This window comes from Dama dama, chromosome 11, assembly GCF_033118175.1.
Source record: "Dama dama isolate Ldn47 chromosome 11, ASM3311817v1, whole genome shotgun sequence".
NCBI lineage: Eukaryota > Metazoa > Chordata > Mammalia > Artiodactyla > Cervidae > Dama > Dama dama.
The window spans coordinates 56,503,550-56,519,750 of NC_083691.1; positions in this window are offsets into that span (position 1 = coordinate 56,503,550).

The following is a 16,201-nucleotide window of genomic DNA, read 5'->3' on the forward strand; positions in this document are numbered from 1 at the left end:
CGGAACTCGGACAGGGGAGTCCGGGTGCCCACAGAGGAAAAAACCTTCTTCCTTTCATTGAGGAGATTTCCACCAGTCAGCCGGTCAGCAGTGTGTGGGGCTTGTGATTTTCTGCTCCTCACGCTCTTTCCTCAGCCTTAAACCTGGCCACCACAGCCTCGTTCCTTCGAGGCCAGGCAGCAGCCTCCACACTAGCCCCTGTTCTGGCCAGTCCCCCAACCACACTGCTGTGAACAGTATTCTCCAAAAGGGAATGTGATGGTGTCACTCTTGAAGCCTCCTGGTGACCTGCAGGTCTGCGTGGAAGCTCAGCCCTGCCTTGGCTTGGAGCCTCTGAGTGCTGGCTCTGCCCAGCCCCCTGCCCAGCCTCCTGCCCGGGCCCCTGCCCTAGTCTTTCCTATTCACCCCCCACTACATGCCCATAGGGTTATCTTATGGTGCGCTCAGTCAGTTATGGGACTCTTTGCGACCCTGTGGACTGTAGCCTGCCAGGCTCTTCTGTCCATGGCAGTTTCCAGGCAAGAATACTGCCAGTGGGTTGCCGTTTCCTACTGCAGGGAAATCTTCCCAAGCCAGGGATCAAATCCATCTCTCTTGTGTCTCCTGTGTTGGCAGGCAGATTCTTTATCACTAGTGCCATTGATGATCTGAACTGTGGGCTCCCCGTGCTGGAATGCACTTCTGTTTCAGCCCCTGGCCAGCTCTCAAGCCTTGGGACCTGAATCTCATTCTTCTGGCTCTGGGTGCTTGGCAGGCACATGTGTCAGCCTGGGTGGAGATGGTTCTTCCTGTCTGAACCTGACACACACTTGGCCCCTTCCTTTTTTGTCTGCTGCTGTCCTGAAACCTTCCACCCCATAGTGGGTCTCATTTCTTCCGGGTCGTCCCAATTTGCATCCCATAGTGCAGCGATCCCCAGACTTTTTGACATCAGGGACCAGTTTAGTGGAAGACAACTTTTCCACTGACTGGAGGCAGGGAATGGTTTGGTGAAGATTCAAGCACATTTTATTTATTATTATTATTACATCAGCTCCACTTCAGATCATCAGGCGTTAGATCCCAGGGGTTGGGGACCCTGCCACAGTGCGAGCCCCGCATGCTGCTGCCCCCTGTTTCTAGAGACAAACCACCTGGTGTTATCTGTTCCATGTGTCTGCCCCATCCATGAGTTCTGCCCGGTGGCCAGGCCTATGTCCCAGATGTCACATGTCATATCACGGCAGGCTGAGCTGTGTTTGCAAAACTGCAAAACTCTCTTCATGGAGTCTGAGCTTGAGTGTTGGATGGGATTTTTTTTTTTTTTTACTTTGATGTCAACCCTCTCCCTCACCCCTCTACCCAGGGCGTCCGAGGTACTTACTCGAACACACACCACTTAATGTTTTGTATTTAGAGATTTTTTTTTAAAGTGTCTTTTAAATTACAAAAGTTATATATTATTGAAAAACTTCAGACAATACAAAAAAAGAGTATGGGGAAGTTTCCCTTCTCAACTCTCCTCCCATTGTCCATTCTCTACAGAAAACCACTTATGTGTGCCCCTCATATAAAGTCTATGCACAGATGCTTATACATCATTTTAGACACATAGTTGTACCATACACATATTTTTTGCAACCTGCATTTTTTTATCTAACAGTAGAAGAGGAAGGCTTTTCATGTCAGCAGCTTTAGATCCACCCATACTTCTAAAGGGGTGTATTTTAATATGCTTAGTCGTGTTTAAGACTCTTTTTTTGACCCCAGGGACTGTAGCCCACCAGGTTCCTCTGTCCATGGGATTTCCCAGGCAGGAATACTGGAGTGGGTTGCCATTCCCTTCTCCAGCATTTTATATGAGTGTTCCATAATTTAGTTTCCCTATTAACAGACATTTAAGGAGTTTCTCAATTTTTAAAAAAGCGCTTCTTTACTTATTTGGTTGTGCTGGGTCTTAGTTGCAGCAGGTGGGATCTAATTCCCTGACCAGGGATGGAACCCCAGGCTCCCTGGATTGGGAGTGTGGAATCTTAGCCACTGGACCACCAGCAAAGTCCCAGCAGTTTCTCAATTTTTGCAATTACTAGTAAGGCTGTAGTAGATCCAGTGCATCTATATCATTGAGCAGTCACTCATGTACATGGAACATTTTCAAATGGAGGACTAGGGAGGTTGAGGAAGGAAAACCCTTTGTAATGATGGATATGACTGTGGCACACAGCAGTGCTTCCCCAGGCATACCAATATGTGTGTGTGTTGTGTCCCTGGCTGTGTAGACACAGCCTTAACTCACATGTGCCTTAACTCACATGAGTGAGGGTGACAAGGAAACAGCCAAGTCCAGATAGGCCACTGACAAGGCAATCCTCATTTTAGATAATTTCCCATTTTGCTTCATCTCCATTCCCACTGCAGGAGTGTTAAATGGCCCTTTTGGCTAAAGGATGCCATCAGGAGGGTGGTAAAGAGTATGGCTGACCACGAAGGTGCACCTCGCTGGTGGAGGAAGCATTGGAGGGGAGCCAGAGTCAACCTGCAGATATTTGGATCTTGGGGACCAGGTTCCTGAGGATGACGATGCCCAGATTCTGGGGTACAAAGCTTGAAAATAGAATCATCCTATTCCACTCTCCCGGAAGTAAGCTGTAACTGGCTTGGAGGTCTTCTAGCCTTGCAACTTAGAAATGTGTCAACCAGGGGGCTGGTGGCCCCCTTGTGCGGAGCATGACAGAAGATGGGGGGATGTCAAGGCAACATGTCAAACCCACCGAGGAGGCTCTGTGACCCCAATGTTATTTTTCAGAGAACTGGTAGATTTTCGGCATAACCACAATGACATCCGCCCTGTCGCAGACAGAGCAGATGCAACAGTGCACGTTCTGGCGATGCTTGTGTGCTGTAGGGCCAGGTGTGCAGAGGGCTGGGTGAGGACTGCCAGGTGAGCTCCGCATCCCACACTGGCACTCATATGGCGTAGACAAAGAAATGGGAGCAGCCTCACTCTCAAGTAAACTCCTTATTTTTAAACACATTCAGGGAGTGACAGGGTAACAGAGTCACCAGTTTCTATGACAGAGAGGCTAGCACTCTTCCGGGGCTTCTGGCCCCTTTCAGTGAAGATCTTGTCCTGCTAACCTGGTCTGTGCTCCATCCTGCCAGGCCTTTCCACAGTCCCTTAGAAAACACCAGTTTTTATGCTGATTTAAACAGGTCACCAGTTTCTAGGCCGAATTTAAGCAGGTCTTTGTTTCCTCAAGGCATAGGTTATTTTTTTAAAGATTTTTTTTTTAATGTGGCCCATTGTAAAAGCCTTTATTGAATGTGTTACAATATTGCGTCTGTTTTATGATTTGTTTTTTTTGGCAGTGGGGTATGTAGAATCTTAACTCCCTGACCGGGAATCGAACCCGCATTCCCTGCACTGAAAGGCAAAATGATAACCAATGAACCACCAGGGAAGTCCAAAGGTATATATTCTTAAACCACAGAACTACTCAGCGGTAAAGAAACCACTTGCCAAGCAGGAGACTCAGGTTCAATCCCTGGGTCAGGAAGATCCCCTGGAGAAGGAAATGGCAACCCACTCCAGTAGTCTTGCCTGGGAAATCCTACGGATAGAGGAGACTAGTGGACTACAGTCCATGGGATCGCAAAAGAGTTGGACACGATGGAGCATGCACACACATATTCACACACATTAATTAAAGACCTATTCAGAATGTATAACTGGGTGGGGTAGTGGTAGGAGATTAGTCAGGCCCCTGTGCCCCAGCTCCTAAGATGCTGACTCAGGACCAACCTGGAATCATGGTGTTGGAAGCTAGCTGTTGTCTCCCCTTGCTGGTCCAGGAGATAATACCATCTCCTGGAAGAGTTAACTTGCTTGGGCCTAGAAGGGTTTTTGAACTCTAGAATTATCAGGGCCTTGCTTTATCTTAATCACAAACACCTGTTAATCCTACCTCACTTCTACCATTCCCACTTTCCTCTACGCTCAAGCCCCCAAGTTCAACTAGGCAATCGTCATGTCTTATCTTGACATTTTGCAGTGACCTTCTAACTGACCACCCCACTTCCACTCTGGCCTCTTCCTGTGCTCCTGGTCCCTTTCAGTGAAAATCTGGTCCTGCTAATCCTGTGCTCCATCCTACAGGGGCTTCCTATGGTCCCAGGGGGAACACGGGGTGATCCTGAGTGTTGTTGGGGGCCCTGCGCACTTGGCCCTGCAGCACCATCTCCATCTTCTCCTGTTTGCCTTCTTCACACCTCCTAAGCTTGGTGTCTCTTGGTTTCTCAAAGAGACCTTGCTCCCTTCCACCTCAGTGCCATTAAACATGCTATTCTTTTAGCCTGGATTGTTCTCAGCTCTGCTGTCTGCTTAATAATCTCTTCTTCCTTAAGTCCCAGCCCAAGCATCTCCTCCTCCTGGGGCTCAGTCCTTTACCCCCTCCCCCTGCTCCTAGGAAGTATAGACCATAGGCTTCTTGGTGTCACCTGGACCTTGGGCATTCCTAGACTGAAGCACTTATTCTGCACAGCTATGGTTTATTTGTTCATCCAGCTTGATGACCAGAACCTTGGTCCCTTGAGGAAGAGACCTCATCTTGTTCATGGTTGTTATCATGGTGCCTAACAGGATGTGCTACACACTTGGTCTTCAAGAACCTGGTTTGGTAAAAGCTAAATGCAGGTAAAAGCAGAGGAGAGCAGACAAGAAAATGTGGAGATAATTCATTTCAGATAAGAGTGCTCAGGAAAGGCTTTATGAAGTGGCTGGCTTATAGATAAAGTAAGAATAGGGAGAGAGGTTATTTTTAATGAGGTGTTTAACACATTTCCCTGGTGGCACAGGGGACAAGAATCTGCCAGCCAATGCTGGGGACACAGGTTTGATCCCTGGTCTGGGAAGATTCCTCATGCTGCAGAAAAACTATGTCTGTGAGCTGCAACTGCTAAAGCCTGCATGCCTAGAACCCATGCTCTGCAATAAGGGAAGCCAAGAAGCCCACGCACTGCAACCAAGAGTAGACCCCCACTTGCCACAACTAGAGAAAGCCTGCATGCAGCAATGGAGAGCCAGCACAAGCAAAAATTAAATAAATGTTAAAAAAAGAAGAAGGAGGCATTCGACTCCTAATCAAGATGGTGCTGATACTGTGTTTTAATATGTAGTAGTGGTATGGTTGAAGGTAGAAGGAGGAGAAGGAGGAAGGGGAGAAGATGGACTCATTCAAAAGCAAGGTGAATATGTCTTCAATGTAGGGGTGGAACCAGGGCTGAAATTAGGAGCCAGGGGAATCTGTTCTTGAGCCCATGTCTTGAGTGTCCGTCTTGAAGCAGGGGCACTGAGGGTTTGACTTCTTCAGCTAACAGGGTCCCAAAGTGCTTCATCTATGGGGAGAGGCTGAAGCCAGGCTCTCTATTTGAACTAGGGGGTTGGGTCAGGATTTCTCAGTGAAAGGCTGGAGAAAGCTGTGCATTTTTCCATAATCATGGCTCATATGGGGCTGTGTCCCCACAGTGATGGCAGGGCAGGCCAGAGACCTCAGTCACCTGATCGCCAGTGTCACCACTGAACAGAGCCCAGAGCCACCAGAATAAGGCCTGGTTCTGACTGTTGCCCTGAAAAAAATAGGAGGATGAAGTATAAGGAGAGAGAGAGAGAGAGATTTTGTTTTTTGTTTTTTTAACTTTCATTGTGTCACTGAACTTTATTACTAATGTCATCATTATCTGCCTACAGCTGCTGAGAAAAGGAGAAACTGACCTTTACTGAGCACCCTCAGTGGTCTAGAACTTGGCAGGACTTATTTTAAATCTCATGGACCCTCTGAAGTGAGTATAGTTCTCCCTTTTTTATAGTTCTTCCTTTTTTCAAGGAAAGAAACTGAGGTTCAGAGATGTGAGAATAACTTACCCACAGTCACACAACTAGTCAATGGTGGAGATGAGATGGAAACCCAGCCTGGCTCCTAACTGATCCTTTAGTCCCACATTTCTTCTCTCTCCCTCTCTAAAAAGAGAGACTTTTAAAGTTCCCATTCAAGATGAGATTTTATATACACAGTGAAAATTCAAAATACATGTAAAGATAACTTACTAAAATTGGGATGGGAGTTCACTTCAGAAGAGATACAAACTACAGAGCAATCTGAAAAGAGTTTAAAACAGAGAAAAAGAAGGTATAGAAAATGCAGAAATTAAACAAGAAGAACTGAATATGATAAATACTGAGGATACTGGAAATAAAATCTATATATAGTTTAGATATAAGCTAGGATACACCCTACACTGGACATAGTTGAAGGAATAATTGGTAAAATGGAAACTAGCACTGAGGAACTAACAGATTGCAATGCAAGAAGATGCAGAAACAGTTTGAAAAGCTGTTAAGATGTGGATGAGCACTGTGAAATATTTAATAGAATTTCAGAAAGAAGAGAATAAAGAGAGTGGAAAAGGAACACTGGAAGAGATTTTGGCTGAAGATTTTCCACAATTAAAAGACACAAGCACTCAGATCAAAAGGGCTCCCAGAATGCCAAACAAGATAAGTAAAAATATGTTCATCTCTGAACATACGAAGTTGAACCAGAAGACTTCAGAAGCACAGAGAAGAAGGCAGCCCAGGAGGCCAGAAGAAGTTGAGATAATATTTAAAGTACCCTTGGGAGAGCCTTAGTCACAGCTTGGATGGGGTGAAGAGAGTAAGAACCTGATCTGTGACGGGAAAAACCCACACGTCTGTTGACAACTTATAATGATGCTGTGTCATTCTCTTGGTGCAGACACACGCTTGCTGTCAAGTGGGGGGCCAGCTTGCTACAGATCTTTAATGTCAAGAACGGTCAAACGGAAGCATCCTGAATGCAACTGAAGAGGCAGGATTTGAGTTTGAGAGAGGGACCAGGGCTGGGAACCCAGCCTGTGTAAGGTTGTCTTCATCTAAGTTGTGAGATTGGGTCTGATTGCAAAGGCAGGTAGAGCGGAAAGGAGAAGCAAAGGAGGATATTGAACCTTTAGGGAAGGTGCATTTTTAAGGAGAGGGAAGAAAACATTGGCAGTAATTCAGGTGGTGTAGGAACTTCAGGATGGGGTTTAAGAGGTGGCAATCCTTTATGGAGAGGTGGCTGCTGTGGATTTGGGCTTTAAAGGAGCTTTGGGAGGACATGGAAGCTTGGGACGACTTGAATGCAGCCTGTAGCAGGAAGAGATTGTAAGCCTGTGTTCAACACCTGGCCCACTTAAGGACATCGACTCCCACATGTTTGTCAGAGGAAGACTCCCAGGTAAAGAGGGAGGTGGGGGCAGAGGGTGGGCTGGAGAGGGTAGGGAGCTAGAGTAATATTGGATGAGGTGATGTTGATGTCTGGATTTCATTTATTGTTCATTCACGTAAATGTTTCTTCAATTCACCCTTTAATTTTAAAGAAAGCATTTGAACACAGAAAAATAGAGCAAATAATATAAAAACACCCATAGGTTCCCCAGAAAGCACCCCTCAAAACTAATGTGTTAGCATTTTGTCACATTTGCTTCAGATGAACATTGCAGATAAAATTGCACATCCTCAAATACCTTGCCTCCTGTCCAGAAGCAGCATTTGGGGTCTATCAGTTATGAAACTTGGATGTTACATTTCCAGTCATGTTCCTGGATTTGCCTGTTTCTCCCTTTAACTCTGTCCATTTTTGCCTCTCATATTTTGAAGCTTTGTTGCTGGGTACACACACATTTAGGATTGTTTTGTTTTCTTGGCAGATCGACCCTTTTCTCATTACAAAATGTCCCTCTTTACCTTTGGTGATACCTTGTTTTGAAATCTAGTTTGATATTCACATGGCCGTTCCTGCGCTCTTACATTTTCTTTTTTTTCCCTTACGTTTTCTGTTTGTTTTTTCTCGTTTGTTTTGTCTTTAATTTTTAATTGGAGGATAATTGTTTTACAGTGTTGTGTTTGGTTTCTGCTGTACCGTGTGAACCAGCCATAAGTATATGTATCCCCCTGTCTGTTTTCTGTTGAATTTTTTAGTTTTTGAGGAACCTCCTTACTGTTTTCCATAGTGGCTGCACCAGTTTTCATTCCCACCCACAGGGTATACACATAATTTTAAGGGAGATGTTTTCCAGGTCTTCAAAGCCTATTTATCCTTTTTCCTGAGATGGATCTGCCCAAGAACAAATGCCTTTGTCTAGTTTTCGCAGATTCTTTGTCCACTCCACATTTCACAATTGCTCTCTTTTCCTGTTTTAAAACAAAACAGCAGACCTCCCAACCTCCTGTATCTTACTGTGGTGCAATCAAAGAAAAGAGATATATGCACCCCTATGCTCAAATATTTTTCATTTAACATCCATTTGCTTAGGAATTGACATAGAATGCATTTCTTTTGAGAAGAGTCTCTGAGATGCTGGAAAACAGGACATTGGGCAGAAATGCTGGAGGCTGAGCTCCTTTATGGCCATCTCCTGAGCCTCATCACTCTACCAACCTCTACTGTAGAGCTGGAGTTCAGAGAGAGACAGGTATTATGGGATGCACATTAACATGTTCATTGGACAACTTCCCTGGTGATGCTGAGGATAAGAATCTGCCTGATAATGCAGGGGACACAGGTTCAATCCCTGATCTGGGAGGATTCCACATGCCACAGAGCAACTAAGCCAGGGACCACAATGACTGAGCCCATGTTATACAGCCTGAGAGCCACAACTACTAAAACTCGTGCATCTAGAGCCTGTGCTCCACAAGAAGAGACGCCATCGCAATGAGAAGCCCGAACACGGTGATGAAGTGCTCTGCTCACCGCAACTAGAGAAAACCCATGCAGCAGTGAAGACAGTGCAACCAAAAAATACATATATTAATTAATTTAAAAAACATTTTCATTGGAATTGCAAAAGGAATCAGACTTCTTTTTTAACAGAAGGTAAGCCTGATTTGCTAGTTGGTTTGACGTTGAAGCCTGTGCCAATGAGGATAGTTGGCAGTTTTTTTTTTAATTTTCCATGAATCAAAGGAGAGAAAGCTTTAGATCCAAAGTTTTGGTGAAAACAAGGTGGAAAGCCTTTGATAAGATAAAAATATTTTTTTGGTAGATTTGTATGGTAGTTAAAAATATTTATATTTCCCCAACTGTTTCTAAGTTCATCAGGGTAGGCAGTTGCTTTTCGGTGAGAGAGGGACAGTAGCTTTGTCAATAGCTACTTGAGAGGCTATAGTATAAAACCTATTTCACTGACTCCAGAAACTGAGAAGTGAATAAGATCATGACCAATTCACCTGTAGGTCAGTGCTTCCTGAGTCTTTGATTCCAAAACAATTGAAAGAGGACCTGCTAGAGTTGGTAAGTGTTATAGATTGACTTATGTTCCCTGTCCCCTCCTCGACACCCACAAAAAATTTACATATGAGTGAAGTCCTAATCCCCAGTACCTCTGAAGTTGACCTTTTTTGGAGATAAGGCTTTAACAGAGGGAATCAAGTTAATGGGCTTCCCAGGAGGCACCAGTGGTAAGGACTCTGCCTGCCACTGCAGGAGACACAAGATTGGGTTCGATCCCTGTGTTGGGAAGATCCCCTGGAGTAGGAAACGGCAACCTGCTACAGTATTCTTACCTGGAAAGTTCCTTGGGCAGAGGAGCCTGGCAGGCTACAGTCCATGGGGCCGCGAAGAGTTGGGCATGACTGAGTGACTGAGCACATACATAATTAAGTTAATATGAGGTCATTAGGAGGGGTCTTAATCCAATTTAACTGGTGTCCTTAAAAAAGGGGAAATTTGGATACAGGCACACAGCCAGGGAGACCATCAAGTGGAAATAAAGACATAGATGGGATGACTCTTTTACAAGTTAAGGAACCCCAAAGACAGCCGGCAACCCACTAGAAGCTACGAAAGAGTCATGGAACAGATCTTCCTTTCAACGTTCAGAAGGAACTAATGTAGCCAACCCCTCAATCCTGCAATTCTAGCTTCCAGAACTGTGAGATAACACATTTCTCTTGTTTAAGCTACTTAGTTTGTGGTACTTTGTTAGTTGCAAACTAACGAAGCAACTAATAGATAATTAAAACTATATTTTGATGATATATCACTATTAATGGGGTTATTGTTGGTTTTGTTTGGCCAAAAATTTTTGGAAAAAGTGAAAAAAACGTAATGACTCTGCTGTAACAAAGTGTCAGTGTTAGTCACTCAGTCATGTCTGACTGTTTGCAACCCCACTGACTATAGCCCGCCAGGCTCCTCTGTCCATGGAATTCTCCAAGCAAGAATACTGGAGTGGGTTGCCATTCCCTTCTCCAGGGGATCTTCCCAACCCAAGGATCAAACCTGGGTCTCCTACATTGTAGGTGGACTCTTTACCATCTGAGCCACCAGGGAAGCCTATTGTAACAAAACCAACTATTTATTTGTGGGAATAAAATTTCTCAGTGCTTACACTGTATGAAAAAACAAAACAAACAGGAAACTAATTGATGCTGCATCCTGTCTCATTATAACAACAGGTCGTATTATCCCATGGGTTCATTAACTAATTGGACCCTATTTGTCTCATTAAGAGCTGAATTTCCCCTCCAATTTACTTTTAAATAAAGTTTACTATTTTGAGATGATTATAGATTGACATTGCAATTGTAACAAATAATGTAAACAGATCCTATGTATCCTTCACCTACTGGTAACATTTTGTATAACTATAGTACTTTATCACTAAAGGTTTCTTTTTATGTTTAATAATTATTCTTTAATAATTTAAACTTTTATAATTTATAATTAATTTTATTTGTAATTTGTTATTTTTGAGTAATTGTGTACTATGTTGCAATGGTGGCATAATCTAAATTTCTAGTACTTAGGAATTTATGGTTCTAGAAATTTAAAACTTCAATTTGTTTGCTTTTGTGGGGGCAGAGAAGTATGATCAATAAAAGTTCTTCAAGCATAAGAACATACCATATTAGAATAAATGTCGTAAAAGCAGTGCTAAGGGGAAGGTTCATAGCATTACAGGCTCACATCAAGAAACAAGAAAAAAGCCAAATAAATAACCTAACTCTACACCTAAAGCAATTAGGGAAGGAAGAAATGAAGAACCCCAGGGTTAGCAGAAGGAAAGAAATCTTAAAAATTAGGGCAGAAATAAATGCAAAAGAAACTAAAGAGACCATAGCAAAAATCAACAAAGCTAAAAGCTGGTTTTTTGAAAAAAAAAAAAAAAAAAAAAATAGAATAAATGTCTATGGAAGAAGTGGGATAGAATTCATAAGTTTGAGGGGAAAAAAGAATGATGGAAAATTTCCAAAAGTTAAAGAATGTGTTCTTATATTTTCAAAATGGGTGATTAGTGAAATAAAATTGATAAATAAATTGTTCTATTAGGAACAAAAAGGGTGATGTAAAGTTTTATTTTAAAATATTTATGGGGAATTCCCTGGCAGTTCAGTGGGTAGGACCCCTGGCTTTCACTGCCAAGGGTGAGAGTTCAATCCCTGGTTGAGGAACTAAGATTCCAAAACTTGCATGGCCAAAAAAAAAAAAAAAAAATCAATATTTATTTACAACATGTTGGAAATTATATACTTTATAAGTATTTATGATGGAAAGTGTTTAATGTCAAGTTAAACCTGAGTGAAGAAGTATACCATATTCACAGCAGTATCATTCACAATAGCTAAAATGTGGACGTGACCTAGATGTCCATTGATGGGTGGATGGATAAGCAAAATGTAGCATATACATACAATGGAATATTACGCAACCTTAAACTGGAAGGAAATTTGACATATACTACAGCATGGATAAACCTTGAGGATGTTATGCTCAGTGAAATAAGGCCATCACAAAAAGACAAATACTGTATGCTCCACTTAGGGCTAGCCTGGTGGCTCAGAGGGTAAAGAATCTGCCTGCAGTGCAGGAGACCACAGAGCACTTGGAGGAGTCAAATCAGAGACAGAAAGTAGAATGGTGGTTGCTAGGGGCTGGGGGGGAGGGGGAATGGGGAGTTATTGTTTAAAGGGTACAGAGTTTCAGTTTTGCAAAATGAAAACTTCTGAAGATGGATGGTGGTGATGGTTGCACAAGAATGTACTTCACACTGCACATTGAACTGTACACTTAAAAATGGTTAGGATGGTAGATATTATGTTTCATGTATTTTACTACAATTTTTTTTTTTCGTGAGTGGAGCACATAGTCTTTCATATTTGGGGGGATACAAGAGAAGTAATCAATCTGATTTCGGTATTGACCATCTGGTGATGTCCATGTGTAGAGTCTTCTCTTGTGTTGTTGGAAGAGGGTGTTTGCTATGACCAGTGCCTTCTCTTGGCAAAACTCTATTAAACTTTGCCTGGCTTCATTCTGTACTTTAAGGTCAAATTTGCCTGTTAGTCCAGGTATTTCTTGACTTCCTGCTTTTGCATTCCAGTCCACTATAATGAAAAGGACATCTTTTTTGGGTGTTGGTTTTAGAAGGTCTTATAGATCTTCATAGAACCATTCAACTTCAGCTTCTTCAGCTTTACTGGTCAGGGCATAGACTTGGATTACTGTGATATTGAATGGTTTGCCTTGGAAATGAACACAGATCATTCTGTCATTTTTGAGATTGCATCCAAGTACTGAATTTCAGACTCTTTTGTTGACTGTGATGGCCGCTCCATTTCTTCTAAGGGATTCTTGCTCACAGTAGTAAATATAATGGTCATCTGCGTTAAATTCACCCATTCCAGTCCACTTTAGTTTGCTGAGTCCTAAAATGTCAATGTTCACTCTTGCCATCTCCTGTTTGACCACTTCCAATTTGCCTTGATTCATAGACCTAACATTCCAGGTTCCTATGAAATATTGCTCTTTACAGCATTGGACTTTACTTCCATCACCAGTCACATACACAACTGGGTATTGTTTTTGCTTTGGCTCTATCTCTTCATTCTTTCTGGAGTTATTTCTCCACCAATCTCCAGTAGCATATTGGGCACCTACCAACCTGGGGCATTCATCTTTCAGTGTCATATCTTTTTGCCTTTTCATACTGTTCATGGGGTTCTCAAGGCAAGAATACTAAAGTGGTTTGCCATTCCCTTCTCCAGTGGGCCACATTTCGTCAGAACACTCCACCATGACCTGTCCATCTTGGCTGGCTGTACGTGGCATGGCTCATAGTTTCATTGAGTTAGATAAAACTATGGTCCATGTGATCAGACTGGTTAGTTTTCTGTGACTGTGGTTTTCATTCTGTCTGCCCCCTGATGGAGAGGGATAAGAGGCTTATGGAAGCTTCCTGATGGGAGAGACTGACTGAGAGGGAAAGTGGGTCTTGTTCTGATGTGTGGGTCATGCTTAGTGAAGCTTTAATCTACTAGAATCTTAAATTGAATCTTAAATTAAACCTTAAACTAAAGATTAACAGAATCTTTAATTCTGTTGATGGGCAGGGCTGTGTTCCCTCTGTTATTTGACCTGAGGCCAAACTATGGTTGGAGGTAATGAAGATAATGGCGACCTCGTTCAAAAGGCCTCATGCAGGCACTGCTGCATTCAGTATCCCCAACCCTAGAGTAGGCCACTGCCGACCCACGCCTCTGCTGGAGACTCCTGGACACTCGCAGGCAAGTCTGGGTCAGTCTCTTGTGGGGTCGCTGCTCCTTTCTCCTGGGCCCTGGTGCACACAAGGTTTTGTTTGTGCCCTCCAAGAGTCTGTTTCCCCAGTCCTGTGTAAGTTCTGGTGGCTCTATGGTGGTGTTAATGGCAACTTCCTCTAGGAGGGCTTATGCCATACCCAGGTCTACTGCACCCAGAGTCCCTGCCCCTGTAGCCGTCCACTGCTGACCCATATCTCTGCAGGAGACACTCAAACACCATTCTGTCTCAGTCTCTGTGGGGTCTCTGGGTCCCGGTGCACATAAGGTTTGTTTGAGCACTCTGAGCATCTCAAGTGGGTATGGGGTTTGATTCTAAACATGATTTCACCCCTTCTACCATCTTTCTGGGGCTTCTCTGCCCTTGGACATGGGGTGTCTCCTCAAAGTCGCTCCAACACTGCACTGGAGCTGCAGCACAGCTGCCACTCCAGTTGGTGATGAACATCTCCAAGAAAAAGACTCTACACATGGACATCACCAGATGGTCAATTCTGAAATCAGGTTGATTATATTCATTGCAGCTAAAGATGGAGAAGCTCTATACAGTCAGCAAAAACAAGACTGGGAGCTGACTGTGGCTCAGCCTGACTTAAATTGAAGAAAAGAAAAAGCACTAGACCATTGAAGTATGACCTTAATCAAATCCCTTACAATTATACAGTGGAAGTGACAAATAGTTTCAAGGGATTAGATCTGATAGACAGAGTGCCTGAATAACTATGCATGGAGGTTCATGACTTTGTACAGGAGGCAGTGATCAAGACCATCCCCGAGAAAAAGAAATTAAAAAAGGCAAAATGGTTGTCTGAGGAGGCCTTACAAATAGCTGTGAAAAGAAGAGAAGTGAAAGGCAAAGGAGAAAAGGAAAGATATGTCCATTTGAATGCAGAGTTCCAAAGAATAGCAAGGAGAGATAAGAAAGCCTTCCTCAGTGATCAATGCAAAGAAATATAGGAAAACAATAGAATGGGAAAGACTAGAGATCTCTTCAAGAAAATTAGAGATACCAAGGGAACATTTCATGCAAAGATGGGCACTATGAAGGACAGAAATAGTATGGACCTAACAGAAGCAGAAGATATCAAGAAGAGGCACAAGAATACACAGAAGAACTATACAAAAGAGATCTTCATGACCCAGATAACCATGATGGTATGATCACTCACCTAGAGCCAGACATCCTGGAATGTGAAGTCAAGTGGGCCTTAGGAAGCATCATTATGAACAAAGCTAGTGGAGGTGATGGAATTCCAGTTGAGCTATTTCAAATCCTAAAAGATGATGCTGTGAAAGTGCTGCATTCAATATGCCAACAAATTTGGAAAACCCAGCAGTGGCCACAGGACTAGAAAAGGTCAGTTTTCATTCCAATTCCGAAGAAAGGCAATACCAAAGAATGTTCAAACTACTGCACAATTGCACTCATCTCACATGCTAGCAAAGTAATGCTCAAAATTCTCCAAGCTAGGCTTCAACAGTAGGTGATCCATGAACTTCCAGATATTCAAGATGGATTTAGAAAAGGCAGAGGAACCAGAGATCAAATTGCCAACATCCGCTGGAACATTGCAAAAGCAAGTGAGTTCCAGAAAAACATCTACTTCTGCTTTATTGACTGTGCCAAAGCATTTGACTGTGTGGATCACAACAAACTGCTGTGATCTGAAAATTCTGAAAGAGATGGGAATACCAGACCACCTGACCTGCCTCCTGAGAAATCTGTATGCAGGTCAAGAAGCAACAGTTAGAACTCGACATGGAACACAGACTGGTTCCAAATCGGGAAAGGAGTATGTCAAGGCTGTATATTGTCACCCCACTTATTTAACGTATGTGCAGAGTACATCATGAGAAACGCTGGACTGGATGAAGCAAAAGCTGTAATCAAGATTGCTGGGAGAAATATCAATAACTACAGATATGCAGATGACACAACCCTTATGGCAGAAAGCAAAGAAGAACTAAAGAGCCTCTTGATGAAAGTGAAAGAGGAGAGTGAAAAAGTTGGCTTAAATCTCAACATTCAGAAAACTAAGATCATGGCATCTGGTCCCATCATGTCACAACAAATAGATGGGGAAACAGTGGAAACAGTGACAGACTTTATTTTTTTGGGCTCCAAAATCACTTATGATGGTGACTGTAGCCATGAAATTAAAAGACACTTGCTCCTTGGAAGGAAAGTTATGACCAACCTAGACAGCATATTAAAAAGCAGAGACATTACTTTGTCAAAAAAATGTCTGTCTAGTCAAAGCTACGGTTTTTCCAGTAGTCATATATGGATGTGAAAGTTGGACTATAAAGCTGAGCACCGAAGAATTGATGCTTTTGAACTGTAGTGTTGGAGAAGACTCTTGAGAGTCCCTTGGACAGCAAGGAGATCCAACCAGTCCATCCTAAAAGAAATCAGTCCTGAATATTCATTGGAAGGACTGATGCTGAAGCTGAAAGTCCAATACTTTCGCCACCTCATGTGAAGAACTGACTCATTTGAAACAACCCTGATGCTGGGAAAGATTGAAGGCAGGAGGAGAAGGGGACGACAGAGGATGAGATGGTTGG